Genomic DNA, 25,253 nt, shown 5'->3' with positions numbered 1-25,253 from the left:
TTAATTCTAAAAAATTTTAATGTAACATAATTGAAAAAAAAATATATTTAAATATATATTTTTTAAAAATAAAAAATAATTAATAAATATATAAATTTTAATAAAAATCAAACATAACAATTAATATCTTTTAATAATTTATTAAAAAATTATTTAAGAAAATTATATTAATATATATTTAATTCCAAAATTAAATCGTAATTTTCTATTAACTATAATCTTTAGAAAAAGATTCAATTATTTTTAAAATAAAATAATTTTCTTAAAATTAGAGCAAACAATTTAAGTTTTTTTTTAAAAGTTAAAAAGATCAATTTACAAGATGATATATAAACAAAAATTTGCAATTTTGAATTACGAAAAAAATAAAGGTCGCTTTTTATAAATTTTTTTATCTTCGTCTATAGATTTCTTATCTGTTTTGTAAATTTATGACAGTTACATGTTGAAAATTTCATCGATATCGGTTGATGTAGAAACAAACGACAAGTATCGAAAGATATAAAGGATGATCGAATACTTTCTGCCAAGGGTTGTACAACTCGCGCAATAGTATTTATCAATTCTGTTATTAGCTCACCATTAAATGTTCCATTACGTTATCATGCGTTTATAATTTTACGATACAGATAAAAAAAAAATATTTTACGTTTTTTCCGTCAACCACAATGCACGTAATAGTATGTTGATTCTGTTACCAATACGCGATTATGCATCGACTCGATATCGTTGTCGTCGTTCACGCATTTATTTGTAGATTTTCATTCAACGAGTACTGTTAAACACTAACTGTAACTTATTGACGTCCTTCCACGACGCCACTACTCGTTTTTCCTTGCTCATAAACGACAACCAGTTATCGATTAGCTATTGCCACCAATGAAGAAGGAAAAAAGACATTATGCCGTGTCGTTACCGTGAGACACACTGTCTTCCTTTTCAACCAATAGATTTATTATGTAATTCTTACCACGCTCTTGGAATATATTGTTACATACGATTCTATAATCATGATCGGTTATCGAAGGCGATCGAACCTTAATTGTGTTATCAAACTGGACGTTATTTTATTTATACAATCAAATTTTTCTCATTATTCCACGGTTTTTTCAAAACTCTATTTTTAAAAATCGATTTTGCCAAGAAAAAAAGTGATCTTTCGAAATTGTACTAGCAACAATAGTTACTTAATCTTTTAATTTCATCGCGACTTGTTGAATCGATGTATTGTGTAAATTTTCAATACTGATAACTGTATGATGCATGTTTCTATCGATTTTTAAGCATACAATAGAAAAGTATCAGTTTATATCATTATACAATATCTACATAAATGATGTTTCATTTAAGATGAAAAAGCGATACAAATGCATCTTTTTTTTTCAGAAACAAAGTATTGGAAATGTTATACATTATGTTTTATTTTAATTGCAAATTATTGATTTTAATTTTGTTAAAAATACATGTTTTTAATAATTCTTATATCAAAAAAATTGTGAATTTTATTAGTTTGATAATTATAATTAATAATTTAGAATAATAATAATAGAAATTATTAATATTTGACTTTATGGTTAATTTTCTAAAATTTATAATATCATTTTTCACGTTCCTTGTATAATGATTCATCAATTTTTTATAATTTTCTATAATTTTTATTTATAATTTTTCAAATAATACGAATGCACAAATTCTTTTCACTTATAATCTCATGTTCATATGATAAAAATTAATCTTCAGATGATTTCAATTGTCAGAAGTTTGATTAATCTATTAACTTAAATTTTCTTTAATTAATGGAGTTTAGATAAATCAAATCATATACATATATGTGTTTTTGCTTTCAAATATCGTTGATGTTAATTCTATGACCGTAAGTTCTTTGCCGTGATTTGTTGCTTCTTCACTTGTCGAGTAAATGAACGTACGTCATATGTATGGTCAGTATTCAATGAACGTAGGTCGTCGATGACGATTACTCATTCGCAAGTATTATCATTACTACTCAGACTGTACCAACAAAATTTTTGAGTTTTGACAATATAATAGTGTTCGCGAATTACGTTGATTGATTTTTATATCGCTAAGGTAATTGATCAATGTTATCATTGCATTGATAATTGTATTTTTTTAAATTAATTTATCTAATTTATCTTTGAAAATTCATTGAAGAATTTCGTATCTAGATATTGCTATTATTCGATATAAATCAGTAATATTTTAATTATATAAATGATAATCTCAAAATAAAAAATTAAAAAGAAATTATTTTAATTAGCATAGAAATTGTTAAAAATGTATTTCTGTATAAATAGATGTATTATATTGTTTTAAACATACTGTTAAATTTGATTTATTTTCAATTTAAATCTGTTATTTGCTTTCACTTGTATACATAGTTTGATATCGTGTTAAAAAATTACAATACAAATTCAGATTTTTTTTATAAATGAATACATTATAATTATTTAGATTAATAAATGTAATTGACAATGTAAAATAATATTTGTAATAAGATACTACAGTCAAAAAATATATAATATAATATAAATATATAATATTTTTTAAAAAAATAATATTCTTCTATTGGAGAATATTATTCTAAATAATATAACTTTTTATTAAAAAAAAAAGATTAATTTTTACATTATATAATAAAAACTTACATAAGATATTTGATTCTAAATTTATAATATATAATATTAAACATTTATTTAAATATTTAATCATAAATTTATAACATAATGTTCATAGTCAAATGTTATATAGTATTTTTTTTTTTTTTTTTTTTTTTTTACATATTTTCATTCAAACATATATCTATAGTTTGCCCAAACAAAATTGAAAACACCGTTCATAATATCAAATGGCAAACATATATTTCCGATGTATCGTTATATGAATACACAAGAATCCTCTCGAGTAATGGTTTATTTAACTATTCTTCGTTGGATTTCTCTTTTTTGAGCAAGATGCATTCTCGATACACTGTTGCTGCATTTTTCCGAAAAGGATAAAATAGTCCTTTAGTATCGGTCCTATCAAACTATCCATGCACGTACAAACATATGCGGATCAGTTGCCAGTAGAATGAATGCTAGCAGTGTACACGTGACCCGAGACCAGCCAATAGGCCGGAGGCCCATTCAACGTTGCTTTGGCTGCAGTATCGTATCTACTCGGCACACATTGTATTTCGAACTTAAAGATAAATTTTATAATTTGATCATGCATCTTTTCATTAAATTTTATTTTTTCTTGTAAAATTCATAAAACGTTCCTACTCATCGATTGTCGCCATCTTCTGCCTTTCGTCGCATCTTTATTGATTCATCATTAACGTTTCACCACGGAAAAATCTTTCGTTCACATTTCATCATAGGTATGAGATATTGGATTGTTATTGTTATTTATTGAGAAAGCTATTTCAATTTTTGGATTAGATACAATAAAATTGAGGAATTTGTAACGAAAGGGATTAAGACCAATCTATTTTTGACAGTTTTTAAATTAATATTATAAATAATATATCTATGAAAAAATTATATATTATGTATAGGTTAGGTTTAGTAAATGTAAAACGAGCAATTTCGTACAATAGAAATACAAATCCAGTTCTTCTCTTTCGTATTTAATAAAAAACGATATTTTTTATTAATGAAACAATAATAAATTTATAAGTTATATATTTTATTGCATATTATTAATGAAATGTAATCATTTCAATGCAGATTGAATAATTCTAAATTCGCCAAAAATTAAAATGAGAATTTTATCAATTCAATAATTAATAATTATTGCTGAATCTAAATTATTTTTTATCAATTTTTTATTTAATTAAATAAATTGTTTTTAATTATTATTAATAATTAATTAATAGTGCAGGACAATTAATAATTTTTAATTTTTAATTTAAATCTTATTCTCATATGTTAGAAGTAGATTTCTTTTATAAAAAATACAATGCACTTTGAAAGTCTTCTTCTTCTTTTATGTTCAATAAAATATTTTCTACGATTCAACTTGAATCTCTTCTACAATATTGAAACGAAGTCATAAGATATAAACTATTGTGAATTTTTTTCTAATCAAAATTGAAGCTTAAGAAGTTCCAATTCATTTGAAAAGATACTCAAATCGTATCATAAAAAAATGCATCATGCAATTGAAAATAAAAATTTTTCGAAATATATTTAAAACGTAATAAAAGTAATGAAATCTATATTGATGCAAAAAGATTATGTTAGATTATGATAAATCAACTTCTTTTTTTTATTATATATAAGTATGAGAATGAGATTTGATTCAGTCTAGTGGAAATATACTATTTTACGGATAAATTAATTGTGTATTATCGTTTTTATCCATGAAGATACACGTGTAATAGATAATAGATATCTTGCTAAGTTTTATCATGCAACTTTATCAGAGTTGTTTAATTTTTTTTCATCTTTCATCTTTGGTGATTGAAGATGTGATTCGCGAGATTTGAAATGCAAAATTTGACATATAACTGATTTTTGTAAATGATTTTAACATTTGAATAATTTATTTTTATTCTGTTAATTATTAGCTTAAAATTATATGTAAGTTGCAAGAAAATATATTAATTTTTTTTATAATAATACTGTATTATTTATAACCATTTTATAAAAATCAATATAGATATTATATGTTGAGTAATTGGATATGGAAATTTCTTGTTTCATTTAAGCAATATTTTTTATAACATTGATGTTAATTACATTTCAGATAATTCCAGCGAAAATGGAAATATAAATTTAAAAATTGTACAATGAAAAAGATGTTACTATATTTCATATCTTTTATTTTGCAAAATCATTATTCAATTTCAATAATTTCATGGCATAAATTTAATGAACCATAATAACTTCTATAATGCTTGAGTAAGCATGCACTAGTTATGATATAAATTGATTAAACATTCAATTAATAATTATATTATAAATAGTACAGACATATTATAAACAATAATTTTCTTCTATAGAAGAAATATTCCTACAGTTCGTAGGATCATATAATTGAATTATGTTTATTAAATACTTTCATAATTAATATAAAAAAATATAATTTAAAAATCAAATTTAATTCAAGAATAAAATGTACTACTTTTTTTCAATTATATTTCATAAAATTAGTAATACCGTATACTAAATAATACAGCTTCAGATTTAAATTAGCAATAATAATTAAAAGGTATGATCATATCTTTTGCATTGTATTTTCATTCGAACATCTTATTCTTTATAATAGTGTATATAGTGTATATAAAAGTTATTTTCGTTGTTATTTTATCTAATTTTAATTTGATTTGAATTTCTTTCATTAATCATATATCGCAGATTTTATTCCATAAAATATATTAGAATTATTCTGTAATTAAATATAATTTTTTACAATTAATATTAAATTAGAAACATTTAAAAATTTGAATTTTTTCTTTTTTTTTTCTAATAAATTTGAATGAATTATAGTATAAATTTTACTAATATATTATAATATATTAATTAATATATTATATGCATATATATATTAATAATTTATATTTTACATGTTTTTACAACAAAATTTCTATTGTTTTACACATTAATACATAATACTATACATAAATATACATAATAATACTACACATAAATAAATATTATATTGATGAAAATGAGAACTTATATTATTATTATATATAATTATATATATAATTAAATTTTATGTAAGCTACCATTATTTTCATAAATATTTTACTTGAAAATTATAATAAAACTAATTGAAGTGATTAAAATATTGATATCATTTAGAAGTTATTGGTATAATTAATGAGCAATAATGGTTAAATGTTTCAAAAGCAGATAGTAGACTATATATTCAATCAGTATTAATTTGGATAGTCAAATTTAATATATATTGTTGTGGTATCAAATTTAATATAATATTGTTGTGGATAGAAAAGTAAAATTTTTATATAAGACTTTAATTTAATAACCATAGTTCTAATATACCTTTCAATTAATCAAAATCAGTTAATAATAAACTTAAAATAAAATTAAAAAAGTTAAAAACAAAATAATAATTGCAAATTCTTATAGAATATCGAATTAATTATTTATAAAAAGATACATATAATACAATTTTTATTTTTTATAAAGATCTCTTATTCACTATTCAAAATTGATTTGATATTCACAATTTATTTGAAAATGACTCTATCCGATAGAGTCATTAATATTACACATAGAAATTCCGTTCATTGTTATTTCTTGGTACATGTTAAATTTCTAAGAAACCTTTTTCGTGTCTCGCGTGGAGTTAGTGAGAACACAGAGGCTATCCACGTGAAGTCCCATAACGAGGTTACGCCATTCATCGACAGCGCACGAAAGTCTATGAAGGGAAATGCAGAAGGGGAGTCGAGTCACTACAAGGTACTCCCGCAGTATCTCATTGATGAAGTCTTTACCGGACGTATTCTACTCCTCTAACAGAGAATTCAAGTGGAATTCATATAACCATTTTAAATAATCTTCGAATAATAGACTTTTAGACTTTCCGAATTGATACTTTCCGAAATAATAATAAGATGATAGCGATTCAAATGATTCTAGTCTTAAAAATTTTTTTTGCATATGATATAGATACTGTATAATATTACATATATTATTATCGAGGATTTTAGTCTATCTTGTGTTCTATTTCATTTAATTTTTCCAATCATTCCAATTATTCGATTTTTATGAAAAAACATTAGATCTAATTAAAATTAGAAGATAGAAAAAAGTTTTGCATATATAATCATATATTAATTGCTAATTTGCTTGTGAATTGATATGTGTTAAATATTTTCTTTTATTAATAATTAATCTTTCACATAAAAAAATATATTGTCTTTATTAAAGTAATAAATAAATTTAAAAGAACAGTAAAAAAATAGAAGAGAACAAAAAAAAATTTTTGAGATAATTTAGGGAAAGTGTTTTCGATTGTTAGGAAATGTGCAAAGGAAATGTTTCTACGCCAATGATATGCACGCACAATACTAGTGTATAGTTAAGTATGTATGTACGCATGCACCGAATCTCTCTTTTTCTCTTTCCGTTTCTTATGCCATAATGCCGTGCTTGCTTATATATGGATTGTGTGCAGGGCTGTACACAACTAAGGATCGTTTGTTTAAAAGTTAAACATTTTCGTGATATCGATAATTCATGATGATGTTTATTAATAAAATTAATAAAAATATGAATTTTTTTATCAAATCAATAAATAATTATATTACTATTTAAAATAAAAAATAATCTCTTGATATATAAAATGAAAATGTAAAGTTATAAACGAGATCATTTTTTTGGACAAATAAAAATCTTTAATCTTAATCTTTAATCTTTTTGAAGTTTATTATAAGATTACAAATTCATTTATATAAAATTTAAAAATGCAAAAATTTACAAATTATACATAACAATAAAAGAATATAATTTGTTGGATTTAATATTTATTAGCTAAAATAAATCTTTTTTTTAGATTTCAATTCTTCAGTCATATTTAAATACTTGTTAGACTTAGTAGAAATACTTATTACTTAATAACTATGTATTATTCATTTTAAAAATAAACAAAAATTAATCAAGAAAATATATAGAGTATAAATTATTAAATAAAAATTGATAATCAAATATAGTTGCACAATGACATATTTATAATATAATAAATATACATAAATAAACATATTTATAATATAATAAAAATGAGATTATATATTGAATATAATTTATTTTATATTAGATAAAATCAAAATTTCTAATCTGTTCGAAAGTATATAATGATTATCATTTCTTATATAATACTAGTATATATATACATATATATATAGTATAATTACACATATAAATACATAGAACCTTTGTATATATATATATTCTCTGCATGATGGTACTTCTGCACGTAGTAAATATATATGTATATGCAAATGTGTGTAACGCATGAATCTTCTACAAACGCTTACGCACGAAAGGCTGTTACGCCAGATGTCTACGAGGCATGTGTAGATTTTAATATATGATCATGACACTTGACAAAAAACAAGTGCTTTGCTTGCAGATTTTCGAAAAATCGAAATATGCTTTTGACGATAGCTTTTTAAACATTTTATAATGGCATAAAACTTGAAAGATATAACAAAGTGGTTATATATCTTAAAATTTTACTTAAAATTCTATTTACTATTTATTTATCATAGTATATTTTATTTATTTATAATATTATTTTGTATTATAATAATTATTACTATCTAATTTTTTGATCAATGTGAAAAACTTTAATTAATTATAGTCCTTTTTAGAAATAAACAATTTTAATTATAAAAGATCATCATGAATAATTAATTTTTTTTCATTTATTTATTTTTTTCTTATATATTTCATCATTTACAAGTTATCATAAATTTATTATTATTATATAATTTTTTATTTATATAATTATTATATTTGAATTTGATTTGACTTATTTAACATTTTAACATCCCTTATGAGTAAGAAAATATAGATGAGTAGATAATAATAGACCTTGATGCAATAAAAGTGATACGAACAATGTATCTCGGTACTGTTCATTCTGATTCGTGTGTTGTATTATTTGAAGGCTTTGAACGATGAATAATGATGTTGACTTAGAAGTTGCTACGTCTAGGCAAGCAGATGATCATCTCTCACAAGCGGTTTGAGTATCTTGAGCAAATATTTGTAGTTTACGAATGGTTTGCAAATGTAGCTGAGAGAATATAATTATCGCGTTTGTGATCATTTTAATAGGAACAGAATAAATAGATAGCGTTGACATATAAATCCTGTATTAAAAAGTTATTTTGTTATGATTAGAGAAAGATATTTAAATATCTATGTTTTTAAGAAATTCTAATACTTTTTTTCTTCATAAATATTATTAAAAATATTTATAGATATTTTAATATTTGTTATCTTAAAATATTTTTAATTCTTAATTATTCTCATTAGATAAATAACCACAACAGTTTAAGTTAACTTTAGCGTATTGATTTTAATTTTCATTCTTATTTTATCTTATAAAACAAATATAAAATAAAATTAAATAATTTAAACTTATGATTATTATAATAATTTAATAATATCACTTGTGTGTCAAATATATTAAATATGTGACAAATAATATAAAATGTAAATAATATAAATTATAAATTACAAAAAATATTTTATAAGTAATATCTAAAATAAATAATTTTATATTTTTTATAATAATTTCCATACTTTCTGTGGAATATATTATGTTTTTTTATAAAATATTTTTTTGCTTTTTACATATAAATTATAAAATAATTATAAAATATTAAATATGTAAATTTTAAACTTTATCAAACTATTAATCATTACTTAATACCGATAAATTAATATGTGTTGGTCATTAAAGAATGGATCATCAAAATTACCAAGAGCATCAGAATAAAATTTCTTATGTTTTTATTAGAAAAATTCAAATAATAGATAATATATAATTATTATATATTATCAAGAATATATAGAATATATAATTTTCTATATAAGAAACAATAATAATTTTTTTTTAATTTATTATATGAATATATATAAATACATTAATAATTAACAATAATTAATTTTTAAATATTTTTAAACTTAATATTTTAATATATTTAATTTTTTTTTAAATATTTGTTAAATATTTTTATTAAAATTTTGGATTGAAAATATAAAACAGGGGAGAAAAATCTCATATTTTATTTACCAAAGAATTTGCAATACTATGATATATTTTAAATAGTGATTATTATAATAAAACATTAAAATAATGACAGAAAGTAAAACGAAATTTTATGGATTAATATTAAATTCAAAAACATAATGTTCTTTAAAACAAAAGATCGAGGAACACGTATGGAGGAATTCTTTGAAACCAAGAAGGCGGTAGGAACGTGAACCCACGGGTCCGCGGGGAGTGTAACGACGGTCCTGAGGCTACAGTCCGTCGGCGGTGTAGTACTCGCTAGTGTGCGTAGGTGTGTGCTCCGGGTTAGAGGCTTTTACACGTACGAGCTGACAAGCATCTGTGAGCGACCGTTTTATACAGAAGACTCGGTAATGTGTGAGTAAGGCAGTGAGAGTCCGTAAAGTAGCGCGTTCCGGGTGTGAGTAAAGTAGCGGCTGTCAGTGAGTGCGCGCGCGCCGTCTCGGCTGGTTCGAACGGTTCAGTGGTGTGTATGCGGCCATGCGCATGTATATATCTGTACGCGGTCGACAAGATATGAAGTAAAGGCGGTGGTGGAGGAGGACGAGGAGAAGAAGGTAGTAGTAGCGGTGGTAGCGGTGGCGGTAGTGGTGGTAATGGTAGTAGTATAGTGATTGAATGTGTGCGTGATGCCTGCTCGGTTATATGGCTCGACAAGTCGCAGGCAGTTCAGTTGAGCAACTGAGTCTGAGTTCATACGTGTGCATGTGACGCGAAAGAACGAGGCGGAAAGAAAGAGAGAGGGATCGCGTGTGTAATTCGAGTGAAAAAGAAAGAAAAAAATGTATATTCGAAGAAGAAAAGATGTCAATAATTTGGTGGTATAGTGGTTCGCGTTTTTTCGACTATGATAAATAAGAATATCATGGAACATGCACCGATGACGACGTCATGACCGTATCGTGGTATTGTAGTCGCCATCTCTCCCGGTTGGTCGGTTGGTCTACTGTGACGGATTTTCGTGATGTGAGTGCACGCGCATTTGGTCGAAAGAGCCGACGAAAATTACAGCAGTGGCAAGGGCAGTAGAAGCTCGGATTGTTGTGGCGCGATGTTGATGGTTCCCGGGAATTCGTGTCGACTCTTACGTTCATCGTCAATACTCACGGCATAGGTGACACGGTGGAGTGGCGGTCTACGAGACCACGACAACACACGACAGCAACGATGGCATTCACAGCTCTAGTGTACATATGTGTGTTGCTACGCGTGCGCGTGTGAAGTCGCTCCGCGAGAATGTTCTTTTGTGTGCGTACTATTCGTTTGCTCGCTCGCTCGCGCTCGTTCGTGAGCTTTCTTGTGGGAACATAGTTGCGTATGGAACATGTGTGCGTGCCAGTATATGTGTATGCACGTGCGCGAACTTCTTGTATTATGTGTCAGTGACTCTCCATGTCACGGTGGAAGTAAGTGAGGTAGTTTCATCGCTGTCACGAGTATCCACTACCTGCCCTAGGAGTCTTACTATACGATGCCTATATCGTCTCTCGTCTATTTATACGACGACCATACACGTACTTACCTCTCCTCCCTCATCTTTCCTCACAGTCACTCTTTTAATCCTCTTTCTCTTTCTCTTTAATTCTCTTTCTCCTTTCTTATTTTTCTCTTTCTTACTCTTTCTTTCTTTCTTTTACTCTTAAAGTTTCTCCATCTCTCTTCTACATTCACTGTGCTGCCCCACCAGTTTCCCCTTTCGTATCGGCTCCCTTTCTCCCGCCTCTCTCCCCACGTCTTTCTCTTCTTCTGCCTCTTCCCTCACCTCGTGACGACATCCGCGAACGAGCAAGCGACTCGGCTCGAATCGCCTCGAGTCGAGCCGAGAGAGCCGCGCGCCGAAGTCCACCGTACACCCTCGTATCCGTACTTACGTACACGCGGAATGTGCTGCCAGGAATTCTCTCTCACAATGGATTTATTGTGTTAGTGAGTAACAGCAGCGTGTGCGCGATAGTATATCGTGAGTGAGAGACGAGTAGAAGACGCTGACCAGAACGACGACGACGATTACGACTACGACGACGACGATAACGACGACGACAACGAAGACGACCAGGAGGACGAACAGAAAGAACGTGCGCGTCCGGCTTAACTCACGAGTCAAGATGGAGCTAGTAGACGCGGTACGTGAATTTCGCGAATTCGGTGTGATTTTTAGTAAGAATTGTGCGCCTAATGTACGCCATATAAAACCTAATATCGCGATTTTTCCTCGCGTTTATTGTGTATTAATTGTGCTTCATTCTTTTCTTAGGATTTTCTCTGTTATTTTCATGTCTTTAGTTAACACGACATTTATACTTACATATATAATAACAAATTTTCGTGTCGTTTATTTTTGCCGAATTTTGATTCGTATTCTAAACTTTGCTCTTCCTAACCTTTTGTGGTCCGTTACGCGTACATGGTTCTCGATGAATTTCAGTCGATTTGTATATATACGTGCATATTAACGTTTTTTCATTTTACCATGTTCATTGGGATTTTTCTCAAAGTGTTTGTGTTATTGTTGAATGCGTTTCCAGAATTTAGACGCTAATACTCGTATGTAATATATCGGCTTTGCGCGGTACGATTGATCATGTTGCGGCGGAACTGAATGGAAAGTAACTCTTTGGGTGATTTAGGATAATAATTGAGCAAGATGGTTCTGTGCGCACCAAAGTGCTATAAACGCAACCAACGATCAAGGATTATCAATTCTGTAATTCTTAATGGTGCTAAGTCCTAGTAAGTGTTGTGTATTTTATCTGTTTCTAATTTATTTATATTTATAACAAGATTTATCATACGTGCACTTGTTACGTATTTTTCGATAGTTGAAATGTTATGTAAATTCGCCATAGAGGTTCACTGTAATAGGTAAAATTTTGTACAGTGCATCTTTTCTGTGAAAACTCTATCGAAGTTTACACTTTGAACAAATCTCTTGTTTATCAACTTTCATATTAATTTTTTCCTTTAATATTCGTTAAAAATAATTTTTATCGATACTCTATTTATAATTGAAGCGAACCATTGCCATGAAATAGTTTATTGAAAAAGTGCATTGATTCAATAATATTTGTGCATTTTTTCTTTTTTTTTTTTTTAGATCAATTTTATCTTTATATTTCTTAATATTATATAGCTTATCAATTTAGTTTATTTATTTGTTATTTTTTCTCAATGAACATTTATTATTTATCATTATTACAATTAAACTTTTCAAAGATCGTGTTGATAATTCTCTCATGACATATATTCTCGCGAATATATGTCATGAAGTTGCATTTTCAATTTAATTTAGACAATTTTGCGCAAAAAATAGATAATTGAAAAAGGTCTCTGTTTTATTTTTCAATGCTGTAATTGTTCCTTTAAATATCATCGTTATTCTATTCAAATATGCATTTATATCTTGAACAGAATTATAGGAATTTGTCATTAATTAGATATCTCGAATATTGTTAATGTTAAGAGTATGTAACAATATAAATTATAATTTCAAAAAATTATAACAATTCAATAGTTTTTCTGAAAGTTACTTTGAAATATAATATATATTCAATTAATATTGAAAATATTCTAATATTGAAAATTATGATTTTTAATGTTTTTGAATTTATTTACAAGCGTTCTTAAGCTATTCAAGATGGATTATTTTTAACAATTGAATTCTTAATTAAATTGTAAAATGTAATGCAAATGAGCAAAGAATAAAAATAGAATTTAAATAAAAATTTATTAAAAACTACATTAAGTATTTAGATATTTTATATTATTTTCTTATATTACGTGCATATATTTTTATTTTTGCTTTTAATTTTTCATAAATATACGAATATAAATTTATCGATAATTCTAAACATGTTACTATCAATTTTCTAATTAAGAAAATTAAAAGTAGAATTAAAAAATGTAAAAATTTCTTTTAATGTAGACATTTTTGGTTTTCGTTCATATACATATTATTTGTGAAAGTTTATAATAAAATTAATATTTAAAAATCTATGATATCAAATCAAATTTATAATTTTTATTGACTTATAACAATATAAAATTGATTTTGATTAGATTTTAATACAATTATATTGTTTTTTTCTATATCTATATATCTATATCTATATACGCATGTACATATGTAGATATATATAAAATACATTTGTACTACAAGATAGAAATTAAATTGTGAGAAATGTTTATTTTGTATATTTTTATCATATATTTTTATAAATATTAAAATAAGAATTATTGGAAAATAATTTTTTTGTTCATTAAATAATTGTAAAAGATCTTAATTAAATACTAGAATATTTTATTCGTCTTTCTTATATGGGGAATGAGAAATTTATTTTTAGAATGTAAATAAATAAATGATTATAAATGATTACAAATTATCAGATTATAAATTCTAAAATGTATATTCACATGTCTATGATCATAATATAATCGTATGATATAATTATTAAAAATTATCTTTAATATAATAATATTAGTAGAGATAATTATATATTCATAATATGCTTTTGAAAAACACTTTAATCGCGCTTAACATCAAAGTTTAACAGAATTTTAAAAAAGTGTTATTGAATTTTAAAAAAATAACATATTACCAGATAGAATAGAAGATATAAATACGAAATAAATATAATTTAATTTTATATAAACGGAAAATAAGATTTCAAATTCGAAAATTTTGTTTTGCATTGGTATATTGGTATATTGAATATTTTTTTTTTTTATATATATATATATTTATGATATCTCTCAAAATAGAAGTTTTTTTGATTTATTTATTTATTGAATGATCGTTGAAATATTTGAATACGTTTTGATTTCATTATATTTTTATTATTAATCAATATTAATGATATATAAAGACTTGAATTGGAAACAAGTTTGAAATTTTAAAGCTAATTTGAATCATAAGAAATAAGAGAATTTTCCATAGATTATATTTATTGAACTAAATAGACGAAGCATTTCAATAAAAATCAAAATCAATATGTTCATTTACTTCACACTTTTATTTTCATTAACTGACATTGTAAATATTAGAAACCCGTATGATTCTTTGGTTAAAAAATCTGCAATACAATATCGATTTTATTTCACAATATACAAGAATCTTTTGTTTTAAGTACGAATAAAACAACCAACGACATCGTTTTATATTAAAAAAAAAAAAAAAAAAAAAAAAAAAAAAAAAAAAAGAAAGAAAGAAAGAAAGAAAAAAAAATAACCCGTTTCTCGATGTTCGCTGATAATGCAAAAAAAAAATCAGTATCTTCGTTGCGCGGGTCATAATAAGACTTTGCTGCTATGTTAATGATTTTTGAAGTTGACTGTCAATATATTTCTCATGTTATCTTTTCATTTTTTGTTCTTACAGCATCTAGAACATCTGCTATTTGTGTTTTGACAGATTGTTTACATCATCTAGCTATCATACTCGTTCAGTTATAGTTAAAATGTAAAAGTTTGTGATTTTTATGCAAATTATATCATTCTCAAGGGGATACGGTTCATGAAGGTTCACAGTATATAAGAGAATCCTTATCGGTTTCAAAGTTATCAGCCGCTGATAAATGAACGAAATATCTGTTATTCCTTCCGGACAGTAAATCCTAAATATCTATAATCAATTATTCAATTAGTCGGAATAATTATCATAGTACTTACGTAACAAGCGAGATTAATAATTAATAAGATCAAAGATCGTTATAACTTGCGTTTTACCATTGCATTTGCAAACAAGAAATTATTTATAAACGTCTAGACTGAATGCAAAAATGTTTGATATTCATGAAATTAATCAAAGAAATAAAAATCTTGTAATTTTTAATAAAGCGTGAATAAAATAAGCATAAAGTGAAATTCTTTCATTTTGTTGTAATTGTTCGTGTAATTAGCAAATTATTCGAATTTAATTACGGTATTATAGTTACATTCGAATTGTGTGTTTTAAATACATTCTATTAATATATTTAAATTAAAGTTAATTTAATAGCTTGATATCTGATTTTTCAATACACATTTCATTTCAATAAAAAAAATGCAATTCATATTTCTTTTTTTGTATTGGAACAATTATTATTCTCATGATATATATTGAAACAATAACAATAATAATTTAATATAAACTTATATATGCTAATGGTAATGTTATTATTAGATTGTTAGTTTTGAAATTCATGAGAATCATTTTTGATCAATTGTCTTGAAAAATATTATCTGTTAATGAGATAAATAATATTAAATCAACTTATTTTTTCATATCAATTATTGTAATTTTCTAGCAATCTTCAAAATGAGTTTTGTCTTTATTACTAATATATTATTAAATATATATGCAACATAATATTGAATATAATAAATTTAAAAAATTTTTTTAAATATTTTATTAATATTCAACTTAAATTAAAAAAATAGCTAATAAAAATTCGAAAATCAAACAATAATTATTTTAATAGAGAATTTGAATATTAAACCATAGAAGATATTATAAGTTACATTTTATACTTACAATCTATTTACAAAGATTAAAATATACACATGATTTTATAAAATAAATGTAATAGATAAAGATGAATTTTCAATCATAATTGTAAGTTTCACTATTTTAATATTTATTTTATTTTTTCCATTTCAAAAAAAAAACAATATTATATGAATTTTTTTTATTTTAATCAACAATTAAAACCAGCAATCAAGTTTTCAATTCAAATAAGTATTCTAAAATACATAGATATATTTTAAAATGAATCGAATTTTCTTCCACGGATCTCTCATTTCCGAGGTTACTCATTGATATATTAAAATATCGCGGTAGTACGTGCTACGATACAGCAACAATGAACGCGATGGCATACAAAAAGCTTTTAACATATTGTATTAATAGCGTCGTTATCGCATGTAATACATACACTTCTAAAGTTGCCCACTTGCTATGCACGCATTTATTTTCCTGCGCTCTTTATTCAGGTCTATACGTTAGTTAATTCGATGCGGTAACATATGTGCGCGTGCGCGCGCGCTTTCGCTTGCGATTGCTAGGATTTCTTAGCTGGGTACCCCGTCGATGAAACCGCGTGATACCTTATCGCTACGTTTCTTGCGCCGAGCGTCGTGTTAATGACTTTTCTTCTCGCGCAGTGTCGTTGCATATTTTCAAGCAATATCGATAAGCAACCCTCAACTTATGTCATATTCTTTTTATCGCGACCTGTCGCATCGTTTTCCTTTGGCCGCAGCTCAATGCTGACCCTGTTGCCTTTGTAGTTTAACTCCGCGACCTCTGGCGACATCGTAATAAATATTGAACTCCACCATACTTCAGTCAGAGAGAACTTGCTCTAAGTTTAAACAATTGTACTCGTACGCGCTTTTATTTGTGCACATATATACATATATTTATCATGCACGCGTTTTCTTTTTATTAGTGTTTCATTCGATGCGTCACCACAGTTGCATTTTTGATTCCGCTTTGAGTTTTCGAATACATTCACGCGCATGAGTTAGGTTATGTTTGAATAGTTAGAAGGAACATGCTGGATCTTCTTTATATCAAGTAGTATAATATGTTTGAATGTTTTGAATGAATCAGATAGGAGAAATTGATTGAAGTAATTGGTGTAGTTTAATTCTTTCCGGTACTAATTGGATTTGGTGTTTTGTATGACTTTGATTCACTTGTGTTTAAGTATATACTTGTCTTGTAATTTACTTGTATTTAATAGGATGATTCTATTATTTGTGACAAGAAAAAATGTGATATATAAAGATATGTTTTATGTATTTAGAGAAATAATTTTCATAGTTAGTTTATTGGAAAAATTATTGATATTTAATATCATTGGAAGTAAACCGATATGACAGTTGGAAGTTTTCACATTTCTTCTAAAGAACAAGAAAGATTAATATTTGTTAATGTATTGTTTAGTATTTTTTCTTTTGCTTGGTAAATAAAATTATTTAAGAAGTTATTTAAGAATATACAAATAATATAATGATTGAAATATAAAAATTAATAATATAAAAATCACAAAAAGAAAAAATTTAAATTCTTTATTAATATATTATTTATACATTGTTTTAAAATATTATTATAGAAAATATAAATATTTAAAAAAATTAAGTTGGAATATTTAATTAAAGCTTGATTATATATATTATATATAATATTTAATATTTAACTTATATATATTAAAATATATTATTTGGATTAAAAATAGGAAATGCAAAAATGTTATTATACGTGCATCGATTTCTCGCTCAATTTATTTAGTTTTGTAATTTAATTTATTTCTATAAACTACGACTTATAATAAATAATTTTCATTTAAAACGTAACAATTTTTTTCTTTTTTATAACATAAATATAAAGTTAAAAAATAATAGCATGTATATTCTAATTTCAATTAAACTTATTTTCTGCATTAACAATATATGCATTATTGTATAATTACTGTATAACATTTTTTCTTTTCAAAAAAGAAAATATAAATTCTATTAAAAGCACAAAAATGTTAATTTATAGTAACTAAAACTTTACAATTTATATTATATCTAGAAACAAATTGAATCAAATCACTTCGATCATTCTTGATTCGAAAATATTTCATATTTTTAAATTTCGAGCAACAAGGTAAGAAAAAGAAAAAAAATTAAAAGCTAACTAGTTCATTCTCTAATCGATTCAACTATACAGCGGAACTAAGCAACGTGTTAGCAAAGAGGCGGTATAAAAGCAATTGCAACAATAATATTCGAGATTATTTGAATTTCAATGGCACGTATCTTTCCGATCGATGGTTTCGACTTACGCCACTGGTCTGTCCGGTGTACAAAGCGGTGCTGGTTATGTGCACACGCGATGCAACTTAATGTTCCATACGTAGCGTTTCATGCGCACTGGTCTCGCAGAAAATGTGACGTCATATCAAAGTGGTACGTATCAGTTTACGTAGCTGTATGTACTATAATCAATCTGTTTATAGAAGGAAGAGGATTGCCTTTCTTACGTATAACTCGATTGTGATTTGTTGGTGAACCTTTGAGTTGCCATTCTGCTCCGTACCGAATGAAACAGCATCTCCTTTTTCTTCTTGCAAAAGGAAAGACTTTATCTCAGATACGGATCACGGAATACCAATAGATCTAAATAACTAAGAGTGATTACATTTAAGAATAGTAACATTTAAGTAGTAATTCTAAAGAGTTGCTCTCGAGAGTTATTTGCAATGGACGCTACGTCGAGAATGAAAGTTACTCTCGGAATGCATTCATTAGAGAGTGATGTCGAGAGTAACTTTCATTCTCAATATAATCTATTAGCAAAAAATACTCTTGAGAATCGTTTTTGAAGAAATATTTTTAGTGGATATTATATTGAGAATGACTCGAGACAGTAATTTTCACTATTGTCCACTAGAAAAAAATAACTCTTGAGAATAATTCTTCAAAGTTTTATCCTTATGTTATATTTTTCGTTTTGTTGTATTTTTTCTTTTTTTTTAATTACAGTTATCACCTATCGATAACTAATTTAGAGAAAAAATTAAAAATCATTCGATGTCTCGAGCTATAAGTCTCGATGATAAGACGCTGCCAATGGAATAGAAATGCTTTTCGATGATATAAAAATTCATTCCTCGCGTGCACGATGCGATACAAACGACAAATGAAATGGTAAATGGATCTGCATAGATATATCCAGAGACACGAATAGCGCGGAACATTCATAATTAGATTAATGCAGGTGACTGAACACTCGGGACACGAAGTAATCGTTATCGGGTTAGCGTATTTTTACTCGACTAAGCTGTTGATATTGATTTTAGTTTAAATGGGGACCACTTGAATTTTTGAAGTAATGACCGAACAAGAAAGATCTAACTATAGATCAATACAGTTTAGATTATCGTTTGTTAAATTACAAGGGATGTAAGTTGAGGGATATAAAGGTATACGTTAATTGAGTATAACTTAATCAATTTCATTCAGGTGCTACTACATTGCGCATCATTGATTCGTTTTAACTCTTTTGATGATCCATAGTAGCTATATGGTTACATAAATATTTAATTATAAAATAAAATTTTTAATAAATATAATAAATGTATATAATAGATATATATAAATACGATGGATATTTGAGATATAAGAGGATTTCTTATTAATATGGATTTTTTCATTGTCTCCTCTCAATAAGTTTTAATGCTTTCAATAATTTGTCATATTTATTTTATTTTATTCAAACTTACGATTTGATATCTATATCATTTTTAATTCGATCGATAACATTAGCAATCGGCAATGATGTTAATTAGATAACGAAACTTAAATAAATTTGAATCTATCTCATAACTAATACATTTTATAACTCGTATTTCAAGGATTAAAAATGATTCCTTCTATTTTAAGAGGATATAAATCTATAATTTTTTACATAAAACAGCGAATGTCCAATTCAATCAATTCTTCTATGAATTCTTCTATGATTAAATGTAAATCAATGTTCATTATTACATTCTTATTGCATAATTTACAATTGCTATAATGGAATTACATAATTACATGTATCTTTGTACATTATTGGAAACTTTCAAATTATTCGAATATCAATCTAAATGAGAAGAAGAAAAAAAGGAAGAGAAACGCTATGTCTTGATACTTACAATTAGATTCCGTGTTCTTATGCTGGATCTTATGGAGGAGAAGGTGGTATGACATAATGGCGTGGAATGGTTTATGTTACATGTGTGTACGTGGGCTTGTTACCTGATGAAAGTACACACATTTGTTTTCGCGTGCGGGCAACATGTACACCGATGAAACATTAAAGGGTAATGTCATGCTGTTATGAGTCCGGAAATTTATTGATATCTTGTTAAAAAGCTTATAAATGTCACTTAACGCTCGTTATACCTACGTTGTTTCCTTTCTTTTTCGTCACAATATTTTTGTGTACAACGTTAATTCGAAATTTTTTAAAACTCAACTACAAAGGTAATGACGCATTTGAAGTTGAGAGGTTGAATTTTTTCTTTTTTTTTTCTGTATTATTTAGTCTTTTCATCAAACAATTTTTAATTCTCTTGTATAAGTTTAGTATATTTTTATATTAACATTTACATTTCATTTTTTTTCTTTGAATGAAAATTTTTTTAATATCAATATTTAGAATGTAAATTATAATGATACATATATATATACATATAATACATATATAATATACTTATTAGATTTGTTAAACTTGGGAAAAATTCCAATTAAACTAGGATTTCTAGGATCTAAAATCTCTAAAAAAATTTTTTAAAATTTATTATTGTAAATGTATCATAAATCATATTCATTCAAATTATTTAAAATTACACTAAGATCAGTATGTAACAATTAATATTAAATTATTTTTCAGTATTGAAATAAGTTAAATAATTTAATAAAAAATTTAAAATTTTAAAAATAAAGAAAAGCTATATAAAAATATTCAATTTGAAATGAATTTTTCAAATGAGAAATCTAATGAACAAGTTATTCCTAAGCGTCAATGTAATATGATATAATTAATAAATATGGTTGTTTAAAATAATTTACATTAATGAGTTTGGTATTGCAATAGTTTTTTTTCTCTTTATATAATAGTATTTATCATTAGAGAGAGAGAAAAAAATCTTCAATATTCATTTTGTACGCCATCATGTTTCTTCGAAATTTCTCTACTACTTGTCACTTTTATTGTGTCGTAATTTTATCTTGTACGTGGATTTCTTTCGTCATTAAGTCTTGACGAGAAATCTGTTTAAAGATGTTTTCAGAACCTGTTTTCATCAGACTAAAGCCAACTTATATCTTTTTGGATACAAACTGTAATTGCAATTAACTAATGTAATTAACTAAAAACCTCATCTCTGTTTATGGAAATATTCGATTACCGTGTTTTACGCTCAGTAGATAATATTAAAATATAGGAACATAGGATAAATTCTAGTAAATTTTTGATAGTATCAAAATTTTCTTATATATTATAATTTATAATGAAAAACTAATCAATTCACTTTCTAAAACATTTCCTAATTTTAGCATTAAAATGATTAATATGTAATCTTTAAGAATTGATTAAATTTTATATAATTTGATAATCTGAAAAAACAATAAAATTCTATTGCATAAATTCAATAAGATTTTCTTCAAAATGCATAAATATTTATTTTTAGAAAGAATAATATATATTATATATTGAAAATTCAAAAATTTCTCAAAAATTCGTTTCGGTAATGAATAGATTCATATATTCAATAGTCAAATGTTTGAAATAACAAAATATTGGTTTTGTTATTTATCTTAAGTTTTTTTTAACATTGCAAAAACGCACTAAAAAATAAAAAATCAATTATTCATATAAGAAATGATAATATAAGCGATATAATAAGAAAAATTACTCTTAAAAGAGTTTTTTATCATTATTTACTTACATTTTTAATGTTTTATTCATCTCTAAGTATAATCGACAACACAAAAAAAAATTATATGAATAATATTTCTCAAAGGATCGAAACGATCTTTGTATTGCATCTAGAATATATAATTAGCGTTAGAAATGAATGGAAAAGTATCATGGATTAAATAAAATTTACCTTATACATATAATTTTTTATGAATTCTGAGTAATTCTTCAAAAGGAACCGGTTTTCTGGAATTATAAAAGACTTTCTTTCAGAATTCTTACGATCTTGATCTCCAGAAATGGTATGCAAGTTAAACGGAAGGCAAAACGATGTAATATTCGAATGATTAATTGAAAAGTAAGTTATTTTATCGAGAAGATGAAAAGATTAAAATTTTAATTAAAGAAAAACGAACGTATATTATCGAAAAATAAATTTTGCTCGAACAGGATAGATATTTCGTATCAATTGTTTTACAATTAAAAAAAAAAATCACTAAATAATATCTAGCTAATGGATCGTAATTTAATTGTGCAAGGAAGATCTAGTTGTTAATATCAGAATTCTCGCGTACAATCGGTTGGATTGCAAGAATGGTGACTGCATTTTTCAAGCAGTCGTACATTCCTGCGATACTATTATCTTTAGAACGGACCGGAAGTCGCACCATACTTCATGTGTAGGCACGAGTTGTCCACGAGTACGTTTGTTCCTAGCTCGACGATATGCGAAATATCATATAAATAATAAAAGATGATTTGTTATTTCTATATTATTATAGTCATATCTTTATAATTCGGAAAGCTCTGCTCAAATTATTATTTTCTTCCTATGAAAATCTCTATAATGCGAAATAAACTTATTTTAACTTGTATTATTTATTATGTCTAGATGTCTTATTTTATCTTTGCAACTCGAATTTAACCCGATAAATCTAATTTTATCTATAATATATTTTTAAATCTTTGTCAGACATATATATTTCAAAATTCGAAGTAATTATGCGTCATAATTAGAGATAAGTCGAAATTCTTAAAATCTAGGATATTTTCTTTGATAATTTAAAAATATTATAAAAGTAGCAAGAAATATCAAGATTCGATAATTCGAAACAGTTTCAATTTCGAAAGATTTCGTAGTTCTTTCCCTGATAAATTGGCAATAAATAATTTGATATAATATTCTTTCAACAAGAATTGTCTTGAATGCTTAAAAATAAAACAAAACTCGCAAATTTTTTTTTCTTTGGCTCCTTTCAAAATATTAATCTGGGCATAAAGTCTTTTTATATCGAATTTTAATTTGTTAAACTTTTCTTATTTGAGAATTTTAAAATCTCTATAATACATATCGAAAATGTTTAACTCTTTTCGTAAAATTCGACTTATGGACATTAAATTGTAAAAAAACAAGTTGGAAAAACAAAGTAAACGGAAAAACAAGTGTAAACGGAAAAGAAATAATTAACTTGATCAATGGTTTAATACTTGTTTTACGTAATACGATTAATGACCACGATCTGATTTATTGTTATAGTCCACTGTATAACCGATTATTTTTGATGCCACGAAATTCTGGTATTTCCTTCTTTTTATTGCGATGAAATAATGTTTTGCACTTTTATCAAGAGAGAAAGACCGATTTTTCTTGGAACTTAATACTCTATCACAATGTGTATATCGTAAGAAGCTACGTGATTCGAATTATTTCTCGATGAATCTTAATTTTGTAAATAATATTTAAAACAATTTTATGTATTCTTTTAATTTTCGATTTAATATGCTTTAATTTTGTTAATATAATGGACGATATTATAATTCTTATATTATGTTAACAGTCTGTAATATTTAGAAAAAATATTATAGACTATTAATATTAAAATATTAAAATTCTTTTCACTTTATAAATATCATAAGTATTTTACTTTAGATATTTTATATATTTTAAGGATAATAAAAACATATTTGTATTTATTATGTACATTTTTTTTTATTTTTGTAAAAATATTCTAATATATAAAAATATGTTAGTTTTAATACTTTTAAAAGATCACTTAATCAATTAAAAAAAGATATCAAAAAAATAAGAAACAATTGTGTATGAATTATATGTATCGTTAATTTGAAGACATAAATCGATTAAATGCATAACGTGTTATTTTTTAATAAAACAATATTTACAAACGAATATTATATTTTATGAAATAAAATACGCATATGTATATTTTTTTAGCGTATATGAAATATTATTCTTTAGCTTTGCATGCTAGACATTTACATTATACATTGTACAATCGATGTACAAAATAGCCTATGACTGTCACTTGCATTATAATCATATGACAAATCACTGGACGTAAGTAGCTCACTTTTATGTCATAAATGATCAAGGTTTCGTGAAACTTTTATACTTTGAATGTTAGCTTCTCAATAAAGGGTTAAATTTAGTAATTGATCTCACATGTACAACTCGATAAAATATCGATTTCAATCAATAACACATAAATACAATTTTCTTAACGTCATAAAAAATAAAAATAAAAAATATAAAAAATAAAATAAATAATAAGAAAGGATAATAAAAATTCTTTTTATAGCATAACTCCATTCCAATTGAATTTCTTTTGAAGAATGAAATTTTTGGAAATGAAATTTTAATTAATGTCTAATTAAATGAACTTCTCCCGATTAAATCCAGTTATCTGAATTTCTATTATTAAGCCATTTCATAAAGAATATCATTTTAAAAGTTCAGTTTTAATAGAAAAATAACATTTATGGTTATTTGCACAATTTTATTTCTTTTTATCATTAAAATTGTTATATAAAAATTATAAACATAATAGTTTTTAAATTATCATATTTCAAATTCAAAGTATTGTTTTTGATTTTGAATCTATCCTATATCACGTAAAATAATAATAAAGATAATGATAATTTTAATATTGATAGTTAATTTTTTCTTTAAAAAATTTATCGTTATCATTCCTGATAATTTGAAAAAAATATTCTGAAATGTTTTTGTGATCAGTAAAACGAA

At 25.3% G+C, this 25,253-nt stretch overlaps 1 protein-coding gene across 10 annotated transcripts in view; it reads left to right on the top strand.

Annotated features, from left to right (window-relative positions):
• The window catches only part of LOC122711594 (putative transcription factor capicua), a 56,374-nt gene that overhangs the window by 6,083 nt on the left and 25,038 nt on the right, over positions 1 to 25,253 (top strand). For 5 of the 10 annotated variants that reach the window (XM_043930534.1, XM_043930533.1, XM_043930536.1 and 2 more), the window contains exon 1: positions 10,487 to 12,513. The exons of 1 other annotated variant lie outside the window; for it this stretch is intronic. The gene's annotated coding sequence lies outside the window, so the exon portion shown is untranslated. Of the gene's footprint in view, positions 1 to 10,486; positions 12,514 to 25,253 lie in introns of those variants that run through there. 4 more of the 10 variants (XM_043930527.1, XM_043930526.1, XM_043930529.1 and 1 more) reach the window with 4 other exon arrangements.

Source organism: Apis laboriosa, unplaced genomic scaffold (genome assembly GCF_014066325.1).
Source record: "Apis laboriosa isolate Shangri-la unplaced genomic scaffold, ASM1406632v1 scaffold173_cov153, whole genome shotgun sequence".
In the NCBI taxonomy this organism is placed as follows: Eukaryota; Metazoa; Arthropoda; class Insecta; order Hymenoptera; family Apidae; genus Apis; species Apis laboriosa.
This window is presented reverse-complemented; position numbering and strand designations above follow the sequence as displayed.